Source organism: Pinus tabuliformis, chromosome 2_1 (assembly GCF_031772625.1).
Source record: "Pinus tabuliformis cultivar Carrire ecotype Pingquan chromosome 2_1, CPIR1, whole genome shotgun sequence".
Taxonomy (NCBI): Eukaryota; Viridiplantae; Streptophyta; class Pinopsida; order Pinales; family Pinaceae; genus Pinus; species Pinus tabuliformis.
Window position 1 is genome coordinate 812482177 of NC_142299.1, and position 16803 is coordinate 812498979.

Sequence of the window (16803 nt, forward strand, 5' to 3'; positions counted from 1 at the left end):
GGACCCCAATGACTCTCTCTTTCAATTTTTTAGTTTCCTTAATTGTAGCACAATTTACTATTTTTGGCAATTTTTGGGGTCTTGAACTTCCAAGGTCATTTTGAGGCCCTAAACAATGTTTTTTTAGGAACAATGGGGCCATCATGGATCGTGGACCATTGTTTGCCACTCAAAAGTTGTAATCCTTTGATAGATATTTCTAAAGAGGTATTGTGTGCGTCAAACAAAGATCATATGCCAAAGTTACGACCCCAGGAATTTTATGTACCAATTAACCCAAATGGGGCCCATAGTTTTGGCGCTTCATCTCCTAGGGTTAGGTTTTTGGATGTTTAATGTTTTCCATTGTTTCTTAATAATAAATAGGCCTTCAAGCCTCATTATAACACAGTTTAGAGGCATGTAGCCACCACATCTCTTCTAAGAGATAAGCTACCATCGCCCAAGCTAGTCTTATTTCCATTTTGTTTGTAAGCATATTTCAATATTTAATATTAATGAAATGAAGTGTTATTTCTGCTACATCTCTGTATTTATGGTTATATCTATAATTTGTTTCATTCCTGTTTAAGTTCAGATCAGTGCTATAAGAGCAATCTACTCTTGATTTATTTTTCTTTGCATGTCCCCAACGAGGTTGGGATATAAGGAGTTAAGGCTTGAACTGGTCGAACCTTTGCAAGACTAGCCTCGCAAATCTCGATGGCCTCCCATGGTAGAAGAGAAGAAAGACGAGGGGGCACGAGATTGTTGGGCAGCAGATCCCCCCATAGCGGGTTTTTGGGGCTTAAAGCCCGCGTTTTGGTCAATGCAATGTAAAGACCCCGCAAAATGCGGGCGCGGAGCGCGAGAGTATAGGGTTGTGCGCCCTGAAATAATGTAATTTAATATAGAATGTGTCAGCCTACCCATGGTCCATGGACCATGGGATTGTATAAATAGAGCGAGGCTCTAAGTGTAAAGGCAGTCTTAAGTGATATGATGTTCCTGAATGATGAATTAGCTCTGAGTCTATAAGTCCAAGTCTTGGGTTGTAGTAGTAGGAAGAGGCTCTGCAGCTGTGTGCGCATAGGCTTGGTAGAGTCCGCAGCTGTGTGCGCGAACCCCTGTAGTTGAGTGCGCAGGGCAAAGTTGGGACTGTATCTGAATAGAGGATTAATAAAAGATAAGTTGATTCTGGAATATTGTGCATCTGCTAGTAGATCTATGTGTTTATGCTTCTGTTGTATTCATGCATCTCTTTACAGCTTTATGATTGCGTGCACTTGTTATAAATGTTGAATGGTTAATAAGGTTATTGGATACACACAATTAAGTCAAGATCTATAATAATAACATAGTAAGGATTAAGGATCTAGATAGCATCTCCTTGCGCTCTTTACAGAGCTGCGCGGAAGCAGCCGTACAAGTGGCGAAGGTCAGACGACTGCGTGGAGCTGCACAAGCGCGCAGATTGGGTTAGCGAACTTCCTAGACCTCATCAAGACACCCCTAGGGTGCGGAAACCTGGTTCCAGCACCCTCCCATACTACCTCGGGTGAGACCTCAATCTGTGCACTGCGGACTGTTGCCAAAAGGGTTGGTAGTTTCGGGATTTGTTTGGCTAAATCACTTCTGAACCTGGGTTAGGCCCCATCAAGCCAACAAATGGTTTTGTTGCCGGGACTGGGATCTGCCTAAGGGATGTCTGATGTCATGCCATTGGAACCCTACGAAGGAAGAAATTGAAGAGTGGTTGGAAAAAAGCTTCACGAGTTCGTGACACAGGAAAACAGAACTCCGCAGATATCTAAGAAGAGGTGGCTGGATCGCTACGTATATACAGAAATCCACGAGATCTTCTTCGCGTCCTTCCCTTCTGAACTGTATAACTGGATTGCAAGGTTAGCCGATAGCCAGGGAAGGTACAAGCTTGATCAACTGATAGTGTGGACTCCGAAGTTAGTGCGTAGACTAGAGGCATCAGAAGATAAGATCGCGCGAGCTGTGGACCATTGGCTCAACTGGATAATAGGAGGGTTTATCACTGAATTTGTGATAGACACAACTATGAGCTACAACGAAGTAGAAAGACATTTTCTCAAGGGACCGCGAGGTAAGTACATCAAATCTTTGAATACCTAGATTAAGATGTTGTTATGTGAAAAATAAGTGATGTGAATAAAGTAATGCTTGGAACGACGAGGAGCGGAAAGGTATACAGAGGTAGCGAGGAATTAGGAAATAGTCCCTCAATTTCAACTTCGCGAGAGAGCGAGGAAGAGCTTTCTCGGGTCTCTGTGAGGAGTGTGGTCAGTTTGATAAGGCAGCACATTTCACAGTTACCATCTCCACTTACGCCACCACTCGCTTCACCTCCTTCACCTCCATCTTCGCCCACACCACCTCCACCAAACCAGTAGTTCAGTATGGCGAGCGCGATTAAGCTACCTGTATTCAGAGGAGTAGGAAATGAGGACCCGGATCAGTTCTGGTTCATGGTAAGAGCAGTGTGGGAAGCACAAGGGGTTACGGATGATAACATTAAGAGGGATACATTGGTGAGTGCGCTGTAGGATTGTGCGTTGACATGGTATATCAAGCACTCGAATGATCACCCAAATACAGGAATAGCGGAGATCCAGAATGCGCTGAATAGAGAATTTAGCTGGTCGAAATCAGGGATGCAGTCAATCATCGGATTTAAATAGATCGCGATGCTTCTAGGCAAGACCCCATGGGATCTCGATTAGTGGCTGAAGGGTACAATCCGCGAGGCTAATATGATGCTAACAGATGCGCAACACCGTGCATGGTTTGTGGCGTCTTTGACACCCCACCCGAGGACGGCGCTGTCGCAGTAGAAGCTTTCAACCCAGGCCGAAGCATTGGAAATGGCGATGAGGTTGCATGAAACACCGATACAGGATCTGGGGCTAGGAGTTCAACAAATCCACACATAGCTACAGAATCTCTGCTTGGAAATGCAAAGCTTGAAGCAGGATAGGGCACTGTGGCCGGAGGCGTGCGAGGAAGTGTGGTGCATAACATGTAAAGGCCAGGGCCATGACAAAGATCACTGTCCGGTATTCGCAAACTACTTGGCAGGAGGGGGGCCAATGCCATTGAGACCGGAGGCATAGGCAGGGATGAGTGCGACACCCCCGCTATGGTGCACGACTTGTCAGATAGGAGAAAAACACATGACGGACAATTGTCATATGTTGCAGAAGTATACACAGACTCCGTAGCGGCTGTTTTGTAATTTCTGTAGGTCGGTGGGCCACAAAGAGCGTACTTGTCGCAACTACGAGTTGATGATGGAGCGAACCCCAGCCTATAGAATGCAAACAAAAACACGAGGCCTCGACGCAGCCGTGGAGATGGCATGTGCTAGATTTCAGGGGCGAGGTCGAGGATGAGGAGGGATGGGCCCAGGAAGGGGCTGCAGACAATTAATTTGTTACAATTGCAGAGGACCAGGGCACTACGCCCGCGATTGTACCAACCCAACGAGAGTATCATGTTCATACTGTGCTCAATTTGATCATGAAATGGTATATTGTCCTACATTGATCGCACAGATGCGCGAGAAAGGGGTGCTCTAGCCTACTCCAACTCAAAATATCCAAACGATGAGATATGAACCATGTGAAGAAGACCCCAATGTGAATATGGTTCTCAGAAGCGGTGCGACCACAGGGGAGGATAAGGGGAAGCAACCTGAGGAGGATACATGGGTTCGTAAGGCTCCTACAAAGGAACCAGAGTTTCACTTCGAACGCACAAAGGAGACGTTTATGGAAGCTAAGAAGAGCTTCGCAGAGGATCAACAGAGTCAGGGATGGATCCTTCTATGATTACTACCTTTTTAGAGACATGCATGAAACTGCTGCGTGACAATAAGGTAGTTAAGGGACTATAGGAGTTGATCACCAGGTGCGCAGGGTCAGGGGAACCGCGCGTGGTCCAGAAACTCGGAAAACATGCATTGGGCACCGGGAGGGAAATGAAATTGATGGCACAGATTGGCGAATATGAAATGGACCAGGTAATCCTAGACCTGGGTTTAGACGCGAATGTGTTACCAAAATAGACATGGGAACGCATGGGCAGGCCCGCATTACAATGGTCCCCTATTCAATTACGAATGGCTAACCAACAGAAGATTTTTCCCATGGGGAGGTTGAAAGGGGTAACAGTTGATATCGAAGGCGCGAGCACACAAACGGACTTTGAAGTGATAGAGATTGTTTATGACAACAATCCTTCTCCCGTGTTGCTAGGAATAAACTGGGCCACTGACATGAATGGAGTCATTAACCTGAAGAAGCGGAAGATGATATTTGAGAAAATGTCCCTATGCGTAGTAGTTCTGCTAGACCCAGTCGAAGGAGCGCGCTACACCGAACTAGTGCGCGATGATGGAAGCACGATGAGCTGGATTGTATCTACAAGATAAAGGCGCGAGATCAGGATTGGGTGAATCCGAGTGTAGATGGAAGGATCTCGTGGGAGCGCGCAAGTTCCTGCACCGTGGATTCAGACGAAGAAGATGAACGTTGGCACAATCGATTGAACGAAGTGACAACACTGAATTGCAACATGATGATTAGATCACTGCGTTGCGTAACAACCCAGGCCCAAGATTTGCCAACATATGATGGATTGACAGTGGTGGACGAATTCCTGGACAAGTTTGAAAGCGTAGTACCGGAACAACAGCGGTTCGATGCGTTGAAGTGGGCGTTGCGCGCGACACCTGTGCGTTGGTGGGGAACACATCAAGGAAATTTTGAAAACTGGCGCGGATGTAGAAGGATGATGCACCTACGATTTGGGAAACCGCAACTATGGATAGAAGATAAATACAATGGATGAGATGACCCACGCACGCACCTCGCGAAATGGACCAAGGCCTATGGAGAAGAACCTCAGCCTAAATGGGTACACTTATTCTACCATACCTTGGATGTCATACCCATGAATTGGTATAATGAGATGGAACTCTGACATGGTACGAGAAAATGGGATGTCTTGCGCGAAGTATTTTTGTTAACATTCTCATTTAAAGACCGATGGTCGGATATTGTTGACGACACGTTGCAAGCCGTAAAAGCCGCCATCTTCAGAATACCACAGGAACCATGGCAAGTCGTTCAACCAGCATGGGCAACCCAGTTAAGCAGTGCCCTAGAATGTTATAACATGCAAGTAGAGGAGGATGATGATGACCCCCAAAATATTAGTATTCTAGAAACTGAAGGGAGTTGCAAAGTTAGAGGACCATCAATTGAGGATCCCAACATCATTGCACCACTAAAAACAAAGCAGGTAAACATTGGTACAGACGCGGAGCCAAAGTACGCGACGCTTGGGGACTATTGGGACAATGCTACGGTAGATAAGGTCGTCGAGTTACTCCGCGAATATCAAGATTTGTTCCCGACCAAAATCACGGACTTAAAGGGGATCATTGGCGACTTAGGGATGATGAAGATCACTCTGAATCCGGATGCAAAGCCCGTTAAGCAGCGACCTTACCATTTGAATCTAAAGTATAAAGAGAAGGTCCATGAAGAACTAGACAAAATGCTTGCAGTCGGAATTATTGAACCAGTGGAAGAATCCAACTGGGTGAGTCCTATGGTAGTACAAGAGAAAAAACAGAAGGGCGAAATTAGAATATGTGTGGACCTCAGGAAGCTCAACGATGCCTGTGTTCACGATCCATTCCTGACACTGTTTACAGATGAAGTATTGGAGAATGTTGGGGGTCAGGAAGCTTACTCATTCACGGATGGCTTCTCAGGGTACCATCAAATCAAGATCGCACCAGAAGATAGGAGCAAGACAACCTTCACAACCGAATGGGGCTGTTTTCAATACACCGTCATGCCCTTTGGATTGAAGAATGCGCCAACGATATTTTCGTGCGTAGTGGTGGCCGCATTCAAGGAATACATCCACAAGTTCTTGGAGGTCTATCTGGACAATTGGACTATATTCGGGTTAGTTAAACACCATATAACAAGCTTATATTTGATGTTGGATACTTGTCAAAGACACCAGATTGCGCTGAATATGAAAAAGTGCATCTTCCTCGTCCCCTTTGGAAACCTGCTCGGCCATGTGGTTTGCAAACAAGGTCTAATGGTGGATCCTGTGAAGATTGTTGTTATTCTCAATCTAGAAGCACCGCGAAGTGTTAAAAAACTACGCGCTACGTTGGGGCACACTGGTTACTATAGGAAGTTTATTGAGAGCTATGCACAAATAACAACGTTAATGGAGAAGTTATTGAAAAAGGACGCTACATATTGTTGGAATGATGATTGTGAGAAAAGTTTGGATGTTCTCAAGGAGAAAATAGCATTCGCTCCCATCTTGGTCTTCCCGAAGTGGGACGTAGAATTTCATGTAAACATTGATGCATCGTGTATCACACTAGGAGTTGTACTTTTGTAGGAAGGCGCAGAAAGCTTGGATCACCCGATCGCGTTCGTGAGTCGATGCTGTCCAAAGCTGAAAAGAACTACTCTACTACTGAGCGCGAGGCGTTGGCAATGGTATACGCACTCCAGAAATACTGACACTATTTACTTGGTGGGCACTTTAAGATGTATACTGATCATTCCGTGTCGAAATACCTGGTGAACAAGCCTGTGTTGGGGTGGGGTGCATATGTCGATGGCTGCTACTGTTTCAAGAATATGACTTTGAGGTCATCATAAAGCCAGGATGCCTAAATGCAGGACCAGATCACTTATCACGAATTGAGACAGGCGAGGAGCCCACAAATTTGGAAGAAGGACTACCTGATGCACAACTCTTTGCGGTGCACGTCACGGACGACCACTTCGAAGATATAATTCATTTTTTAACCACAGGGACTGTGCCAAAGGAATATTCAGTTCAGCAGAAGAAGGAATTGGTGGTGCACGCGGTGGATGGGAAACGATGAGATATTGTGAAGATATGTACCTGAATTTGAACAAGGATAGATCCTCACGGAAGCACATGGAGGGGCTGCAGGAGGACACTATGTAGGACACACGACAACACAGAAGATTCTTCGCTCTGGGCTATGGTGGCCAACCCTACATCAAGATTTGAAAGCACACTATCGGGCCTGTGATGTATGTCAAAGGACTGGGAAACCATCACGAAGGGATGAGATGCCACTCAATCCACAAATGACGCTGCAGCCATTCGAAAAATGGGCAATCGACTTTGTAGGACCAATCTAACCTCAGGGGAAGACGGGTGCATGCTACATCATCACCGCAATAGAATACCTGACTCGATGGGTGGAAGCAAAGTCAGTTAAGGACTGTAAAGCTGTGACAACTGCGGAATTTTTGTTCGATAATGTGTTGACACGGTTTGGTTGCCCGAAAATTTTAATGAGTGACCGCGGGACGCACTTCCTGAATGAGACCATCAGCGCAGTCACCAAGGAATTCCAAGTGTATCAACGGCAAAGTACACTGTACCATCCGCAAGCTAATGGGACAGTAGAAGCATTCAACAAAATTCTGGAAACTGCGCTAACCAAGGTATGCAACACGTAGCGAAATGACTGGGACCTGCGCATACCTACTATGTTATGGGCATACAGAACCACGTGCAAGAAATTGACGGGTCAGACACCTTTCAGGTTATTCTATGGCACAGAGGAAGTCATGCCAATGGAATACATCGTACCCAGTTTACGGATAGTAGCAGTTACAGGAATGTCCGACCGCGAAGCCTTGGAAGAGAGACTTGCGCAATTAGAAGAACTCGAGGAAGAACGATTTCTGGCGGGATTCCATCAGCAGGTACAGAAACAGTGTGAGAAATCCTGGCACGATCGCCATATCAAGATGCGCACATTCAAGGTAAATGATTTAGTGTTGTTGTATGACAACAAGTTCGAAAAATTTCCGGGGAAACTCAAAATGCATTGGTTAGGACCATATGTGGTAAAATAAGTTACAGATGGAGGCGTGGTCCAACTAGTCAAACTTAATGGAGAACCCTTCCCAGGAAGAGTAAATGGTAGTCGCCTGAAGCTCTACACGGGTGGGCTGGCTGTCTGACTAACCGACCAAAGTACAGTCTTCACGACCTGACAAGTCGGATAGAGTTGCGGGACTATAAACACAGGTACTAGAAGCCGGCATCAAAGTAGAGAATCAAGTCAGATGCAGATGATTCAGAAGCAGAGATGGAGCAGATCTAGACGACGGCAACATGGTGCGTTGCGGACCTTCGCGCAGCACAGGCATAGTTGGATGGACTTCATGCAAATATTGCCACACCAGTTGGGTGACTTGAGGACGAGTCATGATGATTGTGTTAGGGGACTGTTGGGCAGCGGATCCCCCCATAGCGGGTTTTTGGGGCTTAAAGCTCGAGTTTTGGTCAATGTAATGTAAAGACCCTGCAAAATGTGGGCGTGGAGTGCGAGAGTCTAGGGTTGTCCACCCTAAAATAATGTAATTTAATATAGAATGTGTCGGCCTACCCATGGTTTGCGGACCATGGGATTGTATAAATAGAGAGAGGCTCTAAGTGTAAAGGCACTGTTAAGTGATATGATGTTCTTGAATGATGAATTAGCTCTGAGTCTGTAAGTCCGAGTCTTGGGTTGTAGTAGTAGGAAGAGGCTCTGCAGCTGTGTGCGCAGAGGCTTGGTAGAGTCCGCAGCTGTGTGTGCGGACCCCTACAGCTGAGTGCACAGGGCAGAGTTGGGACTGTATCTGAACAGAGGATTAATAAAAGATAAGTTGATTCTAGAATATTGTGCATGTGCTAGTAGATATGTGTGTTTGTGCTTCTGTTGTATTCATGCATCTCTTTACAGCTTTATGATTGTGTGCACTTGTTATAAATGTTGAATGGTTAATAAGGTTATTGGGTACACACAATTAAGTCAAGATCTATAATAATAGCATAGTAAGGATTAAGGATCTAGATAACATCTCCTCGCACTCTTTACAGAGCTGCGCGGAAGCAGCCGCACAAGTGGCGAAGGTCAGACAGTTGTGCGGAGCAGCGCAAGCATGCAAATTGGGTTAGCGAACTTCCTAGACCTCATCAAGACACCCCTAAGGTGCAGAAACCTGGTTTGAGCACCCTCCCATACTACCTCGGGTGAGACCTCAGTCCATGCACTGTGGACTATTACTGAAAGGGCCGGTAGTTTCTGGATTTGTTTGGCTAAATCACTTTTGAACCTGGGTCAGGCCCCATCAGGCCAACAGAGATCCTTTCATAATCTTGCTCGAAGAAGCCCTCGAGTGACAGAGGAATGTGATGATGGACAACTTTGGCCAGATCCTTCGGCGACTACCCAAGTACGATGCATCTCCTCCCAACAGATACTATAGAAGCGCCACACCCTTGAAGGTACAAGTTAACTTTGACATCCCCATATTTGAGGGTCAAATAAATGCGGACGCCATAGATAAATGGTTAGATATACTAGAAGGATATTTTCTTATTCATGATTTTTCTAGTCGAGAAAAAAAATACTTTTTCACTTCTTAAAGCCACCCCCCACATCAAGGACTGGTGGGAAACCTACTGTGAGAAGAAGAACGAAAGTAAACCCTCACTATTTTCGGTCACACTCACTTGGAATTCATTACAGGATGCCATCAAGGAGTAGTACTACCCTGTCGGGAGTTATGAGGATAAATACATAAAGCGGACTACGCTGCAGCAGGGAAGGGACCAAGACATGCCAGAGTTTACCATTGTTTTTCATACTCTTTGCACAAAGTTGGGTATCAAGGATTCTGAGAAACATTTGGTACTCAAGTATTGCGGAAGCCTACACAAGTACATCTAGGATGAGATGGAGTTCCTGGACATCTCCTCGCTTGACACATCATACCGATATGTTGTCAAGATTGAGCAGGAGTTTAAACAACAAAAGCGATATTTTGGATTTACGAATTTGAAGCAAGGGAAATGTGCCCCAAAACCACAGAGCAAAGGGCAAAGCCAAGGTGTGGTGACCCAGGATAACCTGTCGAAGCCGTAAGCAAAGAACAACACCATGAAGACAAAGAAGGACATGGGAAAGTGGTGTGAGTTCCATAAGATCTCCACTCACAACAGAAGTGAGGGTCAAACCAAGCAGTCACTAGTGGCTGAGCTGAAGGCTTCCGAGTCAAACGTATGTTCCAACTCTGAGTCAGAACCCGAAAAAGGGAATGAGAAATGGAAGCATATAATTGAAGCGGAGCCGAGTGCCACTGTGGCCACCATCAATATCCAAAAGATTGAGCCTGAAGATCCAGAGGATGGGGAAAGCCTATTCCACTCACAGATGTGGGTGAAGGCTTCTCTGTTATAGTTCATTGTCGACAGTGGGAGCCAAAAGAACCTCATTTCAATAGAGGTCGTGAAGTGGCTGGGCCTACCGACTACAACACATCCGTAGTCGTACACCATTGGGTGGATTCACCAAGGATGAGATCTCTGCGTCAGCCAACTGTGCCGCCTTCCCTACAACATCAAGCCCTTCACGGATGAGGTCCTGTGTGATGTTTCTCCTCTTGAAGTTTGCGATGTATTATTAGGAAAACCATGCTTTTGGAAGAAGCATGTTGTATATGAGTCTAGACCCCACTCTGTTATTATTTCTTTGGGTAGTAAGTTATACAGGATACTGGAGGTAGCTTTGCCTATCGCCATCTCTTTGATCTCTGATAATAAATGTACTAAGATCATCTCCTAGACTGGGAAATTTATTTTCTTTCTGATTCACTTTCAAAGTAAGGGGAAGATCGTAGCCACATCTATGACCCCCAGGAAGGGTTCCTACATGAAACATAAGTAGGTGGATACGGTCATGGAAGAATACAAGCACATCTTCTCCTCACCCAGAGGGGTACCCTTGCACTATTAGGTCAAGCATTCGATCGATCTGACTCCCGAAGCACCTCTACCCAACAGGACGATATATCACTGCTCCATTCTAGAAAATGAAGAGATTAAGCAACAAATCCAGGGTTTGCTACAAAAAGGGCACATCCGAGCAAGTTCCTCACCTTGTGGGAGCCCGATTGTACTTGTACAGAAGAAGGATGGGACCTGGAGGCTTTGCATTGATTATCAGGTACTAAACAAAATCACTGTTAGAAATAGGTATCCAATCCCACAGATTGATGACCTTCTAAACTAACTCAAGGGGGCCAAGTATTTCACCAAGATCGTTCTAAAGTCTGGTTATCACCAGGTTCCAATAGAGCCCACAGATGTATGGAAGATCACCTTCAAATCCAATGAAGGGCTTTTTGAATGGTTGGTTATGCCCTTCAAGTTGAAAAATTCCCCAGCTACTTTTACGAGGCTAATGGATGACATCTTTTGGCCCTTCACCAACTCATTCATGGTTGTTTATCTAGACAACATCCTCATCTTCAACAAGAGTTGGGAAGAACACTTGCAACACATTCGACATATCCTTCGAACCCTTCGGCAACACAAATTGTGTGCCAACTTGGAGAAATCCACCTTTGACATGAGTCAGGTCCAATATTTGGGTTACATCATAGATGCACGTCATGTGCATGTGGATTCAACTAAGATCCAAGTCATTCAGGATTGTCCAGCCCCCACCACTCTAACAAAGCTTCGCATCTTTTTGGGCCTTGAAATTTTTTATCGGAGGTTCATGTTGGGATTCTCCCATATCACTTGGCCTTTAAGTTAGATTACTAAGGGCAGGGCGAAAGAAAATTTTTCCTAGTCCGAGTCCCAACATAATGCGTTCGTTGAGTTGAAGCACTGACTCTGCTCTGCACCGGTACTCATATTGCCAAACCTACAGAAACCATTTGAAATCAAGACAAATGCCTCAGACTATGCTATTGGTGTAGTCCTCAGCTAGAACGGGCATCTAGTGGCCTATCATAGTGAGACACTTTCCGATACAATTTCGAAGTACCCCACCTATGGTAAAGAGATGTATTACATCATGCAGGCTTGCCCGCAATGGAATCATTACACTATGGGGAAGGAGACGGTCATCCACACTGATCACCAACCTCTTCAATTTATACAGACACAAGGGAAGTTTCAGAATGATCGCCATCAAAAGTGGTATATGTTATCACCCCAAGAAACTCTCCTAGGTTGTATCTCAGAGATGCTTGGGAACATTACAAACTCAACAAAAATGTTGGAAAAAGGTGGATGAATGGAAGTAATGATGGATATTCAAGCCAGATAACCACTTCTACTATGCTTAACCCCAGACATGGGTGAACACCCCCAGACTACAAGGCTTTAGACCACCAATTACTCACAGTTTGAGGATTAGGTGGACATAGAGAATACTGAGCACACCAGCAAATGCACAAGATCATGTGATGGTCGGCTGCAACCAGTAAAAGAGGTCTGTAAATCTATTTCCTAATGCACAGACATGATGACAGCTTTCTGGCACTAAAAGAACAGAAACTTGCATACACATTCAATGATGCATACTAGATTCTAACATAGAGGTGGGATGACAGCCCCTCTAATGCTAAACATCAAGAGCACATGAAAAAATTCATAACAGGCACAACCTAGAACAGAATAGAAGTGGGAAGTGAGCAATTAACAACAAAAGAAGCTTTTATTAGCTGAAAATGAAGACCAGACACTACAGGTATCATACTAGTTACAGTCTCCAGAATTTGAACCTTACATCAAAATAACATCCATCAACCCTCATCACAACTGTCTTTTGGGTATATATAGAGTTTGTTTACAAAAAATGCTCTGCTATTCTAAGCGTGGAGGGGTCATAATTGACCATCAACCACATTAACTATCTAATACGGGTCTCTGATAAAATCTGTTGCTTCAATAAATTAATTTGACATTCTCTGTTGCTCGGCCGTCCTTCCTACACAAGTGGAGTATAATATGAACAGGCTCCATTACTGATAAGTGTGTTTAACTGCTCGAGGCACGTCCTTCTTGATTTTTGGCCATAATTCTCTTGAATTCAGTTGTTGAAGAATAACTGCACAGGGTACTCGTAGATGGCCGCCATTGTCCTTCGGAAGCACAGCTCAGTCAAAGGTGGTGAAGACTTCATGGCGGGTGTACGAGTGGGTAGAGGACGAACATCAACCGTTGGATCGCAGTGGTCAATGGCGGGGATCGTTTGCTAAGGAGTATCGGGAGGGTATAGAATCAGGATGGACGAGGGCCGTTGGATCTTATACGGGCAAATCCAACGGTGATCGGGGGTCAAAAGTACGCGGGGGTTAACGAGCGGGAACGGGCAGGACGGCGGTAAGTGGTTTCCCCGCACCGCTTATGGAGCTGTGGTGGTATTCGCACAAACCCGTGCGATCACAATAGCAGGGCGACACATGGCGGATGTGATGGGGCCAAAACCACTTTCCCTGCTAGCTAACGAGTGGGAAACTCATGGGCGCAGGAGGTGCGAACGACGTTGGATCGTGCGACAGGTACGATCGGACAGTGGAAAGAGATAACGGGTTAACGAGCAGGAAAAGCACGAAGACCATTAGATCAGAATGCGTGATCGATGGTGGGGATTAGGGCCATGAGTTATGAAAGCGATGTGGTCGGGTCATATGGTGGCTAAAGCTTAGCACTCAGGGTTTAGAGGAAACACGAGATTACGCAGAGTTTTAAAGGTAAAATGGAGGTAGCGGGTTTGAAAGTATAAGCGCCCGGGACTTAAGGAAAAGGGATTATGCAGAGCTTTAGAGGAACAAAACGGAGGCAATCAGGGTGAAAGGAAGTAAGTGGGGGAATAGGGAAAGGCGAGGATAACCAGTGTAAACCATCTCCGAGCCAGCAACCAAGGACCGAGCTTATTCCTTCTCCTCGAAAATCAGCAACATGCAGCAAAGCTAAAACTGGCTCCTTCTGGGGATGAGATCCTCCCTGTGAGGTCTCAAGAATTGTAGACCAATGCCTTCATACAAAACCAGCTTAAAGATATTACCTGGTATCCATTGGGTATGGAGTCAAATTAAGTCTACACTAAAACCTGTAAAAGAAAATGCTTACAATCATTAAGGCTTGAGAAGCTTAAACAACATAAGTCTTCAAAAATTGGCCATTTGCTGGGCCGTCAAAACTATTTCCCCTCCTCTCGACCGGTTCATCATAGATCAACAAAACTGTATTTATTTGATCATATACCTCAAAAAGTTTAGGAGATTTGAGCTTAATAGGTAGATATGGATCAAATTTCATCCCCTCTCTGTGTGCTTTCATCCTTGGATGTTCTTCATGGGAGCTTCTGTACAGCTGCTAAATAACAATGGTTGCTTTGTACTTCTCTGTGTCATTTGTGGCCTGCACAACTAATATGAATGGTGAACCAATGTATTCTTGTGCGGGGGACACAAAGACATCATCTGCTCCTTCAATTTTCTTAGAACAGTCCACATCTAAGGAGGAGTCCCAATATTGTGCACCCTCTTCCTCTGTCATTAGAAAAGTTGCCCCTTCAAGCTGTTTGGAGGCCACCTGAGCAGGCATCAGAACATCAAGACTGAGGTGATCAGTATCAGCCTTGGGCATTGAGTTATGGCCTGCCTCAGTGCCTATGGGGCAACTATGAGGGATTCTCTTTTGAGCAGACAGAGAAACATAAGATGATGGGGAGCTTTCTTCTCCCTTATTGATCACTGGGTGGGGGACAAAAGCAGGTTGGATAATTTTTAGATCTGCATAGCCATTAGAATATGGGCTAGCTCTGGGCTCAGATTCTTGGAGGATGGGAGGAACTACTGCTGGCTGCTTTTGCTGATTAGCTTGTTGTTCTGCAGGTACAACAAACTGATGAGCAGTGCCTTTGGATAATACTTCTTCATATGCAGCTCTGGTTAGGAAAGGGGCACTGCCCTTATCTTCCAAACCATGGAACTCCTCCTCTTCTTCATGTTGCTCTTCCTCCATGACTATGCTTTGAAAAAGGGTCTTCACCCTTTGGTCTTCGTTTGTATCTCTGCTTCTTTGCAGAATCTGCAACCGCTCCTCTCCTGAATGCTGCTCAACTCTTAACTTGGAAACTTCAAAGGCCAATGACTCAATCATTCTGGCCATTTCGTTGATCTTATGATCTGAGGATGATGAGAGCCCGTCCTTCTGTAAGTTCTCAAACTCTGTATAATCATAAAGCAGGTTTTCCTTATCCCCCTAGTGTTTTAGGAACACATCATCTAAGGCCTCAATGTCTACTATGGACCTAGGGGCTAATTCGCTGAACCATTTTCTAGCTTCTCCCTCTAGGATTTGGACAAAAACCCTCATCCACACATCCTCTTCATAGATATCCAGGTTATCAACATAATAATAAAAAGACTCTAGATGCTCTTCAGCTGTTACTCCTTCTGTACCAGTAAACTTAGGCATATATTCTTGATAATCTCTTGCAGGCATGGCATTCAAAGGGACAGGCAAGACCAAGGGTCCATACCTAGCAGCAACAATTCTTTCTATCTTTGTGAGGGCTTGTTGACTTGCCATGACTGGGGTATATGAAAGGATACTGGTAGACTGAGTGGTATGGATCAATGAAAAGGATGACAGAGACAGAGGAATATGATGGACAACATGGATGCTTCTTTGGACTGAGATCCGAAAGGGAAATGAATGAACAAGGAGCTATATGAATCTCTGAAGGTGATTTCTTCACTAGCAGAGATACATGGGACTTTTAAGGCTTACCTGATCCTGATGCTCCTTTCTGCAATAGTTTTCTTCTGCTTAACGATCTTCTCAGGATCAGGCACTGGTCAGCTGGTGATTTCTGAGGATTTCTCCAAGCATGCCTCACAAACTGCGCCAGAACTGTAACGTGGAGTCACCAAAGGTTGGTCTTCCTCCAGTGGAGTCGCCAGATAGATGATTACAACCAGAACATGTGTCCAAACCTTGTCTATCATCAAAGCTTGGAACTGTGTCATTCTCCCAGGGAAGCTGAGCTTCAATCTCCTTCCCCCGGTAACGGCGCCAATTAATGTTATCACCCCAAGAAGCTCTCCTAGGTTGTATCTCAGAGATGCTCGGGAACATTACAAACTCAACAAAAATGTTGGAAAAAGGTGGATGAATGGAAGGAATGATGAATATTCAAGCCAGATAACCACTTCTACTATGCTTAACCCCAGACATGGGTGAACACCCCCAGACTACAAGGCTTTAGACCACCAATTACTCAGAGTTTGAGGATTAGGTGGACATGGAGAATACTGACCACACCAGCAGATACACAAGACCATGTGATGGCTGACTGCAACCAGTAAAAGAGGTCTGCAAATCTATTTCCTAATGCACAGATAGGATGACAGCTCTCTGGCACTAAAATAATAGAAACCCGCATACACATTCAATGATACATACTATATTCTAACACAGAGGTGGGATGACAGCCCCTCTAATGCTAAACATCAAGAGCACATGAACAAATGCATAACATGAACAACCTAGAACAGAATAGAAGTGGAAAGTGAGCAATTAACAGCAAAAGAAGCTTTTATTAGCTGAAAATGAAGACCAGACGCTGCAGGTATCATAGTAGTTACAGTCTCCAGAAGTTGAACCTTACATCAAAATAACATCCATCAACCCTCATCACAACTGTCTTTTGGGTATATATAGAGTTTGTTTACAAAAAATGCTCTGCTATTTTAAGCGTGGAGGGGTCATAATTGACCATCAAACACATTAACTATCTAATACGGGTCTCTGATACAATCTGTTGCTTCAATAAATTAATTTGACATTCTCTGTTGCTCAGTCGTCCTTCCTGCACAGGTGGAGTATAATATGAAACAGGCTCCA

General features: G+C 44.9%; 1 pseudogene; it reads right to left on the reverse strand.

Moving 5' to 3' along the window:
• The window catches only part of LOC149203073 (uncharacterized), a 67171-nt pseudogene extending 52633 nt beyond the window's left edge, over positions 1 to 14538 (reverse strand).
• Between the last annotated feature and the right edge of the window lie 2265 nt (positions 14539 to 16803).